The 14,581-nt window shown below is 43.0% G+C and overlaps 1 protein-coding gene across 1 annotated transcript in view; it reads right to left on the bottom strand.

Annotated features, from left to right (window-relative positions):
- The window catches only part of tmem108 (transmembrane protein 108), a 39,561-nt gene that overhangs the window by 23,671 nt on the left and 1,309 nt on the right, over window positions 1-14,581 (bottom strand). The gene's annotated exons all lie outside the window — the stretch shown is intronic.

Raw genomic sequence — 14,581 nt, 5'->3', positions numbered from 1 at the left:
TTTTTAAATCCTCCTTGAAGATCAATATTTGATTAAGCTGACACGCAAGCAAAATTACATAAATACAGATCGAGATAAAATGGTATTTTCGAGCAGCATTTGTTTCTGACTGTGCCATTTTCAAAATAGGATATTTAATTAGCTTACTTTCCCTTTTTGAATCTGCACTAATGAAGTGAAAATGATGTAATGTGTGTGGACAAAGCATTGCTTTTTGTTTCAACGAAAAAGAGAACAGTACGGGAGAAAGGGCATGTAGGCAGCATGAATAATGTAAAAAATGATCTTTTACAAGACTTCTGCAGCTTTGAGAAAAAGTGAATAATTAGACTGCATATGGAGCTGAAAAATATGTTTGCTAAAATGAACACAACCCTGTCTTTGCCCCTTTTCTCGTTCACATCTAAAACACCCGGGGAAAAACATTCGATCAAAGCCTCATCTTTGGCTTCTGTCTCACAGCCAGATTTCTAGACCATTACATCTCACGGTCTGCAGCTGCAAACTGTCAGGCCGACCAAACAGATTGATATGTAAAGTCTGCCTCTCTAGCTTGGCCGCATTGATTATCGGACCAGCGCCGCTCAATGACGCCACGGTAACGGATAACGAGCACATAATCCTCCCCGTAGTGGCTGTCAAAGATCTAAATTTACACCAGGAAAACAGGTTGGGAGATTTGATGAAGTATTTGACCTCATCCATCAAAGATTTTATCACTGCTGGATGGATACGCCTCTGTAGACTCTCCTTCTTTCTCTAACTTCAAAAGCATTATTTCTCCTTTTTAGAAAGACTATTTTCAGAATTGATTTAAACTCAACTAATGTGGCTTTGACTACAGCTCTTGATTTAACTTCCCAGAGGCTGAGACAAGCGGTTCCCTGAGAAGTCTGTTCAGTGATAACTTTCATTGCTGTGTGTTCTCCAGGCATGGATCCTTGGCCGGCTGAGGATGATAGACTAACTTTGCATATGTGCATGGCTGTCTCAATAACTCCCAGAAGTCGGGGGAGGCTGTTACCGCTCTGTAAAGTGATCTCAGCGGTTCTAACACTGGGCTTGATGTTGCAGAAAAGCCCTGAGCTGCAGGGCCTCTCTCCTCCTTCATCTCCCATCTCTCTTTGCTCCCCACTTCCACTTCTCTCATCTTTACTTCACGCTTGGCCTTCATGCTCTGAGTCCCTTGAACCAAAGTGGGTGTTTTAAAGCTGCCAGTCTGGAAGCTGGTAATTATAGGACATATATATAAATAAATATAGGAACCAACAAGTAAACAAGAAATCTCAACCTGTATTATAGCTATGTGTATCTCTGTGCACATTTTAAAAGACAGCAGAGAGATGACACTTGAATGCATACAAGTTAAATGCTTTAAAGCTGCACTAATATGTTATATGTTTATGTTAACAATGATACTATAGATAATGTCAAAGGGGCTGCTCATGGTGACAAAGCCACAGAGCATTACCACCCAACTCTGCAGTGTTTTAGCGTCGTTCAGCTCGTTGTTCCATGGCTAACAGGTTCACCATGAAAACTTTATATGGTAATAATAAATCAGTATTGCGTTTTTATCTTTTTCTGCTGCCTCAGAGTGGCTAGAAAAAGCGCACCCACACAACAGAACAATACAATTTAAAAAATATACTTTAATTTGTAATTCCTCCTGTATGAATACACTGAACAACTCAGGATGTAGTGTGCACTTTTGACCAAATCTAAGTCTTGATTTTGCAAACTTCATACAAAACAGTCATCATGCAAATGTCAGCTCACAAAAGAAAAAGGCAAGCTGCTATTGTGACTGAAAAGTGACATTTCTATAATTGAGAAATTGTTGAGACGTATGTAAGCTGCACTTGAGCACTGGAAAGACTTCTGATTATAAAGATTAGCAGAACTACAGAGGGTTGACGACAAAGTCAGAGGAACATTCAGAACTGCAGAAAAGCGAGTTAATATAAGAAACCGTTTACGTTCCACTTTTTATCCCTGAAAAGCCCTGGGAAGCCACTCTGACATCAAATGGATAGAAATCTTATCTGAGGACACACCTGCCCGGCCCGCTGCACCTACCAGCTACATTCAGAAAGAGACAAAACAGTGAGAGTGATCATTACTGTCAGAATGTGACTGCTGCAGAGGAGATAAAAAGGAATAATGTAGTTTGAGATATTTGATATTCCAGAGGTTAAACATTTTCTTAATTCACTTATAGATTTTCTGTATTATTGCCTAAATTTAGGGTTTTATTTTTTAAGAGAAAAGTTAAAACGCATGATGTCCAAAACGTCTGCGTGTGCAGGAGAGGTGGAGGTTAGCACCACGTCAGATTTCTCTGTAAAGCCGGTGACGTGGGCATCCTCCATCTGACAGCCCGTCTGCAGCAGGTTGAACACCTCACTTTCTGCCAGTGAAGGTGATGGCCGACCTGCTGGTGGAGGTCGAAACAGAATGACTCAGCTGGAGAAGCTTTGTAAAATTTATTTTTGGTTTTTCTCAAAGGTTGAACTACGCATTTGTAAGACTTAACATCCGAGTCGGGGCATTAATATGAATTTATTCAAACTGCAACAGTAGGAAATATGTGTGTAAGTATACAACAATTTTTTTTAAATCCTAAATAAAACCCTGCACATTTGCCTCATTTTGACGAAATTATTTTTTAACTATGGTCAGACTTGTAAAATAATTTCAGCACAGAATGAAACTTGAGAGCAAATGCAAAAAACATCAAAGAAAGATGAACAAGATGAACACCATCATTCAAGAATAATCTGTAAGATAACGCTGCTAGTATTTGCTTGGTGTAACTTTAATTTCTAATGTATTTATCAGATGTATGCTTATGCTCTTTTATATTCGTCGAGATTTGGAGAACAGTAAGCAACATCCATGGGATATCCCATCCAATCATCTCACTGCTCGACCTGTTCTCTGCTCTGATTGGTGAGGCAGCAGGTATGTTTAGCTCCAGATCGTCAATAAAAGCAGCCGCTTCTCTAGAGGTTTTAAATTGAGACAAACAGACAAGCCAACACTACAGCAAAACAGCATGACACAGCACTGCAACGCAGAGGGTGCTGTGTGAGCCACCATCTATCCTGCAGCCTCCCAGCATGCATCACGGTTAACACAAGGCCTCCCTGAACTTTACCCTCTGGCACAAGAGCAGATGAATCTTTAATTAACGCCACAGAGAGCGAGAACACGAGCACGGGCTTTGATACGCGGAGTCAAAACTTTGGGTCCAGTGAGAGTGGAGGCACTATTAATGCACTGCAGCACAACTGCTGCAACATTAAACTGCGAAGGACCATTTGTCAAAGTGCTTCTCCCCAGAAGTCCCCAATGTGAAGCCGTTTCTGAGGGGAGGAGAGTCAGTGGTCTCGTCCACTGGCCTCGGAAGAAAACGATGACTCATACATCGATAAAGTTTAAACTGAACTGCCCTCTCATCCAGCTCTGATGAGAGGATGGATACTCGCATATGTAAGAAGGGTGATGTCGAGCTGCATGTCTAAATGATTCATGTCATCATACAAAGTATCATGCATGAACATGAAAGCAATTTTATTTGCCTCGAGGGTGAGAGATTAAAAGATGTAGTGGCGTAAGATGACAAAGCAAGAGGTTGAACCGTCTCGGCGTGAAACCCAGCCCTACCCTTCTAGGTTTGTACTCCACGCTAAATAAGACGCCCCGGGTCGCCACCAACAAAGAGGGCACAATATCACAAACAAGCTTAATCCCTTCAAATCAGCAGAACAGAATTAACAGGGCGGGACTTTGTGCTTATTTCAACATGCTGGGCGTTGAAAAACAAACCCTGGGCTGTTGTGTCAGAGCAGTTTGAAGTCTGACGGCACTCAAGTTATCATTACTATTAAAAGATGCTGTGAAATTCAATAGACTGATGCAAAAGAAAAGCTGTCCCCCCCCCCCCCCCCCCCCCCCCCCCCCACACCCTACGAATCGGGAGTCAAATCAGAGGGGTCATGAGATCATTTACAAGATTGGACATTCAGTTATGAAATACTGGATACATGATCAAATATTCTTAACTATTTAAAATCTTAACTGCTGATGAGTACAAAAAGAAATAGTGAGTTTTGAGAGTATTTTGTCAAACATATTGACCCCAAGGCTCAAATATAACACTGTGTCGTTTTACTTCTTCGGGTCTCTAAAGACAATTGAAACAATGTGACAATACAACATCACTCTTTGGTTGAACAACAACTCTTTGAAGAGTAACAACCCAAAAACGTTGGGGAAGATAATATGCTGAGTGTCTTACACATTTGAGGCTCAAACGCAACAAAGGAAACTCCAAAAAGGAAATAACTAACCCGGAAGATTCTTTTGTTCCTTAACAATATACGTATTTCAAGATGTCAGGGAGCAAAAATGTGACAGTAGGCAGTGGAATTTACTCTTTCCTGTAAACATACGATCTGATGATCTTACTATTATAAGAGTATGAACCACACAGGAGCTACGTATGTCCGGAGCAGGACAGGGAAAAAGGCCCTTTGGTGCATTCAGGAATGTACATGAGGCAGACGCAGGAATCCAGTGCTGTACACAAGATTTTGCAAAGCTAAAGGAGGGAAAATACATATTGTTTCCACTGTCCCTCCACACTTTCTGTCTCACTTCACAATCTGCAAACATACGTTCTGCAGAAACAGTTAAACACACACCTCAGAAAGTCCAGGAAGTTCCTCACTCAACACACATTCCTAATTTTACCCCTTGACGCAGCCTCTTGTCTGGTGACAATGGCAGGAACGAAAAGCCCTGGAGAAGGATGTTTTCTGGAGGGGTTATTGTACCTCGTTTCCTTGAGCGGCGCAGCAGAGACCGCTGGAGAGTCAGCTGGGACGAGTGAACGAGAGGAGCAACATCCGTAGAGAACATCCAAGGTCCAGAGATTTCCCGCCAGGCGATGACCACGTGTCCGGAGATGGAGGGAGAGACGTTGTATTGTTCTCCTCTCTCCTCCTCCTTCGCCCTCTCTCTGCTCCACCCCCCACTATTAGTGAGACGGATTAACTCCAAGAGCCGCTAGTCCGGAGAGTGTGTCTGGCTCGCTGTGTGCGGACACACGCACATCGCATCCATTACTCCATGTGATTCAGGCTGACGGATGAAGGCAGATGAACCCAGCAAAAACATGACAAGGACAATTGGCCTGAAAGTGCAGAATTTACTCATGGATGAGTGGCCCAGTTGCTCAATTCTCCAAACAGACTAAAGGCCTAATAAGCCAATTACACCAGGACTAAATTGCATGTGATGCAACACACACACACACACACAACAATGCATGAAATGCCGGCAGACTCCGGAGGTGACTCAGTTTCAGAGTGATGGAGCCTGGGGGTCTTCCATCCGGACAGGGGTGACCTTTCTTCTTAAGCCACCACAGGAGAGAGCAATGATTTGAGAAGTGGTATTTGATTTGGAGCTGGAAGTGTAAAACTCGATGGAAAGGGAGCGGTGGCAGCCGCAGCTGTAATGACTGTAATGTTTACCTGGAGATGACAGCAGATATGACGGCGTGGGGACCTGACAGCGTTGACATTTTAAAGTGAGACCCTACTGAGGCCAGTCCAGCGGGAGTCCAGTAACAGTGGAGGAGGTAACAGAGGAGAATCACTTGGATTAATATCACGGTGCAAACAGCAACCCTGTGGTGCAAGTATTGTTATCAGAAAAGCAGCAAATCACGACGAATTTGTACAATTTCGCAAACCATTTGAGTGGAATGACAAAGAAGCAAAGCGATTTGTGATGAAGTATCTCTGGAGGAACCAAAAAATGATTTATTAGCAATTAAGTGACAACATGTTTTGTTGTTTATGAGATTTTCTGAGGTGCAAGGACTTTGAAGTAAAAGAAATATCTCTGAAAGCACACAAATTAAATGAATTTAACATTTTAAAACCTGATTGACAAACTCGCATACTCAGGATTCTTCTTGACCTTTGTCTACATATTGACAAAGTGATTTAAATATGGCTGCAACTAATGATTACTTACAGTTTTAATTAATCTATCTAGTATTTTCACAAAAGTGGCATCATGCTAATGCTTGTTTTGTCCAAAATCCAAAGAGACGTACTTTACGGAGGAATGAAATCAGCAAATGTTCACATTTGAGGAGCTGGAAATACTAAAAGCCTTACGTATTACTTTGAAACAAGACTAACAGCCATGGGCTAAATGTGGCAGCGGCTATTTGTGGCTGGAGTTAGGTACAACGGTGCTTTGAGCTTAATGCTAACATGATGCTAACGTATAATGTTTACCATGTTTACCCTCTCAGTTAAGCTAAGTTAGCTTGTTATAAGTACAAGCCACGATGAAAATCGAATTGTTGTGTATTCATTTTCTTACACACAATAAATCAATTGTTTCGGCACTGAAATCAAAGCACTGAGCTGCACGTTTGCTTTTTCTCTTGGAGCTTAGAAAGCCCTCCACAAGCATCTTGGAAACAGTCCCAGTTCCAAAGACAATGATTATGACTGAATGACTGAAACCTTTAGTGAGAAAACAGCCGTCGATATCTTGGTCGCATACAAAAATAATCCTCGTCTGTGAAACTGGGACATGCAGTTGATAATTGCTCTCCTGCTCACAGCGTCGCGCTGAACCGCTGTGAGCTAAAACAAACAAATAATACTGAATCCATTTTGAAGTCCTGTGATGTAGCTACATTTAGAAACAACTCCTAACAGCAGCATACAACCAAAGTATGAGAGCGTTCATGTGTTTATGTGGAGTAACTGCACGATGGCAGTTAATTGCATTGAGCTTTGGTGTCGTATTGAGCAAGTCTGATGCAAGAGGCTCAGGGTAGACGAGGGTGTGACTTCAAAACCTGTGTGTGGTAAATAACAGTGTTGCTAGGTAGACTTAAAGTTTGACGAGTGATGTTCACATAAGGAGCTTTAGTGCGGACTTTCAAACATGCAACATCCATCAAATATCTCTCACAGATGCCTATCGGAGAAATAATGAAGCAATCAGTGCAACCACTCAGCACGCTAATTACCAGCGTTAGCCCGGACGCCCACCAGCAGCTTCTCAGAGTATGTGTGTGTGAGTGTGTGTGTGTGTGTGTGTATGTGGTTGTGTGTGTGTGTGTGTGTGTGTGTCCTTTTTTAAAATGCTTTCCAATAGAAAAATGTCTCACCAACAGACATTTAATCACCACAGGATGGAGAGCTTTGGTTTGTGTGTGCCATCATTCATGGCTGAATTAATGAATAGGTAAACAAGCCGGACTCAGCAGGGTTCGGATGAGATTGGTGACACCACACACACACACACACACACACACACACAGTCAGCAGTGTTTAATATTATGGATGAAGTGGTGGTTCAATGCTGTGGTGGGGCGGAGATGGAGCCGAGAGCTTGATTTGTTTGGTAGGCTTCACAAAGTCTATTATTAGGTGATAAACCACATATGATACACGCCCTTTTGTTCTGACATCCAACGGGTAAAATAATGAACAACATGAAGAAGATTATACCTCTATTTCATTAGGAAACTTCACGGAGTTTTTGGTCTCAGACAGATTAACAGACGGGTGACAAATTAAAAGAAAAACTAGTAGAAGATGTCTTCAAATAGTTTGTTATGTGTAGCATAACAGTCTAAAACCTAAATATATTAATTCAACGATTAATACAACAGAGAAAAGCAGCAAACCACCACAGAGCAGAGCTGGAAAGAGACAAAACGGTGCCGGACAAAATGAATGTCGATGGTCTTCCAGTGGCCTGTTTATGGCTACCGTAGTTAAATGTCAAATGTTTGGCCCCGCGGGGGGACGGAGCCGGCCTGAAGAGAATTTTGCGGGTGTCGCTGCCTCCATCACTCTGCTGCCTCTCTCGTCTGTGTGATGTCGGGCATGGGACAATACATCGGGGATGAGCAGCAGGATTTCTAATATATTAGTGGAAGAGTGGAGAATGGAGCGAATGCCCAGGGGAAAGCAGAGCAGCGGAACAAACCTCACGGACATTATTTTAAGAGTTGCTGTGGTGACAGTTTCTGCAAAAGATGACTTCTGTACTGCATCACAATTTAACGGATCACTCCAGTGGTTTTGCATGTTGTATCTTGTTATTTAGTACACATCACAGCCACTCATTTTGCAAACAATGCAACTATATGTGTTACAATGTTGGATGTGTTTTGCTACGTGCTGTAACTCTTTCTCTGCCAAGTCGTGCAATGTTTTATTTTTTGTAATTTAGGCTAGCGGTTTCCCCCTGCTTCCAGGCTTTATGCTAAGCTAAGTTAACATCCTCCCTGTGCTAGCTCAGTGATCAACAAACAGTCATGAGATTGGTATTGATCATCCAAGTGTAATCCAAAAATGCCAAACTATTACTTCAAGGATTACGTGGTAACATTTGTAAACACGCTGCTGGTATTGGTCCTTTAAGCCGACTGTGTGCGATGTGGAATAAATCCAACAGCGTCAGATACATAAACTATCATTATTACAGTGTTGAGAGGGAGAGAAAAATCACTGCAGTTACTACAGCATGTTCGACATGTTGTACACCACAGCGAGCTGCAGTCTTTTTACAGCACAAACAGCCTGCGCAGCGACCAGCGTTGTCCAAATTATTTGCAGCTTCTGATAAACCCAAAACATCAAGTCATCTCTTCTCGCCCAAAGGACACTCTCCTCTTCAGGGAGTGATGAGGAGGAGGGGGAGGGGAGTCAGTCCAGCAGCAGTTTGAATTGGCTTGTGCCGCCTGTCCTTCACAGCAGTGGCATTCTCAATGATCTGGCTGTGAACATGGACTGTGAAATGGTGGTTCAGTGGATCAGGGGCAGAACCACGTGAAAGCACAACTGTGAAAGTTAGCAGCGACAGACAGTGAAGGAGAGGTGAGGAGATATTTCCAGGTTCCCTTAAAGCCAGACGTCTGCCCAGTGGCTGTCCACTCAGACTTTGTTGTTGCCATGTTGCTCCTTTCTGCTGCCAACGCCGTCCTCACTCCAGCATCAAAGTCCTCCCGACACGATATAGTGGCACTGTCTCCATGGTGATGTAGCTGCCACAAACCACAATCCCTGCCACCGCTACCAGCACCACAAACACATTCACACAAACACACTTACTAGAATCCCACTGTGACGCAATTATTATTATTCTTTCAAATTGAAAACGCCGCTCTGTGTGTGAAAATTAATTTGCGGCGCCGACGCCTCTCTCCATCTTATTCAGTATTAATGCTGTCTCAGATTACTAGACAGCTTTCAGGCCCCCTGGGGCCACGGATCTCTTAGACCGCACACGAGACAAGGAGAAGGAGGAGGAGAATGGGAGCAAAACCACATAAACTGCTCCCTAATTGGGGGTGACAAGTGTCGATAGTTTCGTATTTGAGGATTTCTCCCAGAGGTGGTTATTGCAATGATTACAATGAAATATCAGCTCCCATGACACCAGATACCAGATAGGAAGACATCAGATACATACTGTGTCACCATTCTGGCTTACATGCTAGCAGCATGTATCCTAAGGGTTTCTAGGTAAACAACCTTTAAAAGAGCAGCTGGGCACTCTATATCTAATCTTTCTTCTTCCATCTCCTCTTCCATTTAATTCTACCTCGTGTGACCTGGACGAGGACTTGCCTTTTGCATTGCCAAGCACTGCACATGAGTCACATCAGCCTCGCTGCTCTTCAGACCGTCAATCAGGCTCTCCAACAGCCATGAAATGAGCCATATGCGGCTTTCGGCAGGGCACACAGAGAAAACAATGCTTTATTCTCAAAAGCTCCAGATTTCCTTTCCTGGCATTCAGACTGCCTCAACTTGGACTCGAACAGCGTGAAAAGGAGGCCATGTCCACACTAGTACATTTCCGTTTTAAAACGCATCTGTTTTGCTACGTTTCCACTGAGCGTCCTCGCTAGGCCGGGGTTACCTCCTAGGTTACAACAACGGAACCGAGAGGAAATGAGTGAGAGACATGTGTTGACCACATTTATTGACCCATTATCCAGTAAACTTCATTTCATGTTCCTTTTAAAGTCAATGTTATGTGTGTGTGTGTGTGTGAGAGAGATAGAGAGCAAGACCCGAAGCAAAAAATAAAACTTCTAAAAGGAAATGCTTTGATTTAGGTGGCAGGGTAAAGTAGCAATGACCAAGCATTTAAGACAAGATAGGGGAGTTGTCCCCCCCCGCCCACCTCAACCCTCCACAACAATTAGCTGCTGACAGTGATATAGAGCGCAATAATAAGCTCTACCATTGGGAGGGGTCTCCTCAGTCCCCAGCATATGGTGGCACTTTAATCTGCAGCCTCTATCAGATGAGTCCGGACAGAAGACGAGGTTTGATTTCAACTGACTGCACGCTCAAAAGCCTGGAGTCTGGATGTATACAAAGGACTGTGAATACAATTTGCTGTAACCAAAAAGTAGGATTGACAAGTATTCACAAATTACAAATGAAATGATTTTTGGTGTTGCGAGAAGTTCAGCGCTGAAAGAATAAATATCCAGATTGAAGAAGTTGCCAAGGAAACCAGAGACTAGAGGTTTTCTCTCGCTCTCTTTTTACACTTCTCTCGGTGAGAGGATGGTGATTTGCTTCCTTGCTAGCCGGGGTCACAACCCGCCTTCCATTAGAGGCTCTGAGTAATCCTCATAGGTGAGCCCAACCTCAGACCCCGTAATCATCGGGCTGACACCTGCTAGTGTTGTCCCCCTCCATCACATGACCCCCAGGCTGGGTTTGCAGGGGGTAACGTGTCACCCCTCCCACAAGGCCTTCCCATAATCCTATTAGAGCCGGTCATCTGAGTTGCATTAAAAAAAAATGTGATGATTGATCCTAAAACACAAACCCTCTGTGTCCCGAGGGCGCCTACAGAGGAGTTCCTGTGTTTCACTTTTCACATGTGGGTATTAAACGTGCCTCATACCACAGAATGTGACGCACATGTTATCATTTTTAGACTGATGGATAAAAGGGGCTCTCTGATGTTAACTACACAAACACTCCCTAAAACAGACGAGAGAAAGGAAAGAGTTGTTTGATTAAAAAACAACAGAAAATGGTTTCATAGACTGAAGGGATAAAGTCTAAATCCAGCCTCATGACTGCCTTATACAGGAAGGCACTGGAGATTTCTTTAGCACTTGCACTTCAGAGCATTTAATATTAAAAAATCCCTTTAAATATATCAAAATATTTCATTTATTGCCTGATTATAAAATAGTACTACTAATAGACTACTTATCTTGCTTTTTTTGCCTTTCCTCATTGAGTTACAGACTTAATTTGTGTGAGAATGATGCTGCAGCACTGAGGGATCATCCTGTAGTTTGACACAAGCAGGTTAAATATTTCTGATTTTAATATTTCTGAACAAACCTTTATCATAAATGTCTATAGTCTACAGCCATGCTAGCGGCTCTGTGAGGCTGCACTTAGGCACAGCGTTGCTTTCGGCTAAATGCTAACGTCAGCATGCTAACACCCTCACTGCGACAATGCTAACATGCTGATGTCATGCTAAACATCTTAGTTTAGTTTGTTAGCATGCTATGATTTACTACTGGTGGACCAATGGGAATTTGCAGGTATTTGGTTATAAACCAAAGTATTGGACAAATTAAACATTTGATCTGCTGGTGGTGGCTTAAAACCACAAATGTGAAGCTCATGGTGGCACAATAGGAAAAGTCAGAGGAATGCCAAAGTCTTTAGGACACATCATCTGGAAATCATGAATGTTTGCAGCTACATTCCTGCCAATAAATCTAGAGAATGTTGAGATATTTCCCACACAGCTATCAAGTAATGTTCATCTCATCACTTCACCTGGTTCACCTGTGACATTATTCTGGATAACGACAACAACTGAAAATGAAACGTATGCTAAAAGCTTCATAATTTTTGCTTAAGCTTGAACTGAAAATCCCTTTTTCCCACTCAAAGCTATAAACAAGCCTCTGTGTGTGTGAACTTTAACTCTCTGGGGGTCTACTGCCCCAAATCTCTAACGCAACACTCAAAAATCGCCTAACATAACACATTATCAGGGGCTACTTCCTGAGGAGGGACCTATTTGGGCCCTTTCGCCCCTCGGGTCCCTCTCGGCACAGAGGGTGACCATCAGTGGGTGGAGGTGCAGATTGGAGTGGCATGGCTGAAGCTGAGGAATGTGAGGAATTCCCCTTGTAAACACCTCATGCTCCGACGGTCGCCACACTCTTATCTCCCCCCGTGCCCGTCGCCCCCTTTCATCATCATAATGGTTCGTTATCCTACCATCTATCTGCTCCACCTATGCTTGGTCGGGGCAAGAGGGGTTGATAGCCCCAATGGTCCAACAGAGCCTGCTCTGATACCACTGTATACAGTATGAAGGCTTTCAAAAGTTAACACTTTGAAAGAGAGAGGTTTCTTTTTGAAGCACGTCTATAGCCGTCTGGTCCTATGGGAACGCTATTTAGCTGATAGCATCATAAGAGGCTAAGGGGGAAATGTATTTTTCTTCTTGCTTTTTTTGCTTGCTTTTCAGAGTGGCGCCTCCCCCCCGTGGTTCCTGTATACATGCCCCCCTTCTCAGCTTAAAGTCCTTTTGAAACCAGCTGAGGGCCTTCGTTAATGCTGCGTGGCATTTACAAAACACAGGAAAAGAAACGGCGCAGGCACAGGCTGGCTTTTTCCTCCCATTGCTTCGGTGAAATCCTGTTTTGTCAGGCCGGACGTAGGTGCAAAGTCCCTCGCACATACTGTGCAGCATGAGGGGCCCATGGGGGGCCTGCATTCCACCTCATGGTGTACCACTCTCTACCAGTCACCAGTGATGCTTACTTAAAGGCATGAAACCCATGAAACACTGCCACAGTCACATTCCCCAACAGTTTCCCATCAGCTCGGACTTTCTGTTGCAAGAGTCAGAAACCAGACTTTCCCTTTTCCTGGAACTTCCCCGATACGTTTGTTTAAGAGAGGTCTGTTGCTCTGGATGCGAAAGCTGATCATTTCCGGACATTTTCAGTGTCAACGTAGACTTTTCCTGACATTGCCGATAAGAGTGCAGCTGTGGAGATTGTTCAGCCATTGCCTTCTAAAACATTCTTCCTCATGTTGACAGAATCACACCAACTAGGAAGGTGTTGAAATGACTGACACACACTTTGGCCTCCATCATACAGGACAACATCAGAAGGAAGTGGCAGGATTTGTTGGCGATAACCTAATGCCAAAATCCTCTAAATTTCCTCTTTATTAATTGCTTATATAAAATATAAGGAAATATTAAAAAATATCCACCACATATTCCCAGAGCCCAAGTTGGCGTCTTCAAACTCCTTGTTTCCTTGATCAACATACATAAACCTGAAACTATTAAATTTAAAATGAATACAACAAAAATCCTCACAATTGAGAAACTGAATCCAGAGAAGCGTTGGAGTTTAATGCTAGCTCAACAAATAATGAATGGATTTGCATGAAATTGTACAGATGTTCACGGTCCCAAGAGGATGAACATTTAAATTGTGCATACTCCTGACTTGAGGTTCACATTTGTAGTTTTATGTACATGTTGATACATAATGAATAGGTTTCCATGTATTCTAGTAAAGACATTTGTGTTCCCCAGAAGATGGATTCTCACAACTTTGGTGATAATGACATTCTCAGCAGCCAACTGATTGACTATTTGCTGCACTAGTTTTGGGACTATTTAGTGTAAATAAATGTAAAGGGCCAGTGTGTAGCATATATTGGGGATCTATTGAGAAAAATGGAAAGTATTCATAAGTATGTTATAATTGATATATAATCACCTGAAAATAAGAATCGCTGTATTTCTGTTAGCTTACAATAAGCAGTTTATATCTACATACGGAGCAGTATGTTTCCCGCCATGCATGTTTCAACAGTCAAACCAAACACTAGCTCTAGATAGTAGCATTCGCATTTTCGAGTGGGCCACCGTAGTTCTCCCATATGCTCTGGCACACTGAAGAAGTTTCAGTTGGTTGCAATCTGCAACCTCACCACTAGATGTCGTCAAATCCAGCATACTGGACCGTTAACTTCGGACAATGTCAAACCAATTCAATCAGTGAAAGGTTGCTGAAAAACAAAAGGATTTGGGACTAACACATTTTTCATCGAGCATTTTCTGATCAACTGCAATCTATAACACAAATCATCTTTATGTGTCTAGTTACATTCAACACATGTACCTCTCCAGATGCACAAGACATAAATGTCCTCATTACTGTTAACCTCTTTGCACATATGTTCCCTAATACCCATTCATGGTATCACAGCATGTCAGCTCGCCCCGAGGAAGCTGTCAGCTACAGATGTCAATACCCCCGCTGACCCCTCTCCCTCCCCCTACCACTGCACACACATGGCACTGAAGGATTGTCCCCCCAGAACAAAGGAATGGGGGGTTTCTGTGGAGAACAGGCAACCAAACATTCCTGGCACAATGGAGAGAGTGGCCGGCAGGTTCAATTAGTATACACTTTACTTTACAGTCCATACGA

Source organism: Anarhichas minor, unplaced genomic scaffold (assembly GCF_050575085.1).
Source record: "Anarhichas minor isolate MPS153535 unplaced genomic scaffold, ASM5057508v1 ptg000074l, whole genome shotgun sequence".
NCBI classification, from domain to species: Eukaryota; Metazoa; Chordata; class Actinopteri; order Perciformes; family Anarhichadidae; genus Anarhichas; species Anarhichas minor.
The sequence above is the reverse complement of the archived record's forward strand: the minus strand, read 5'-3'. Positions and strand labels throughout refer to the sequence as shown.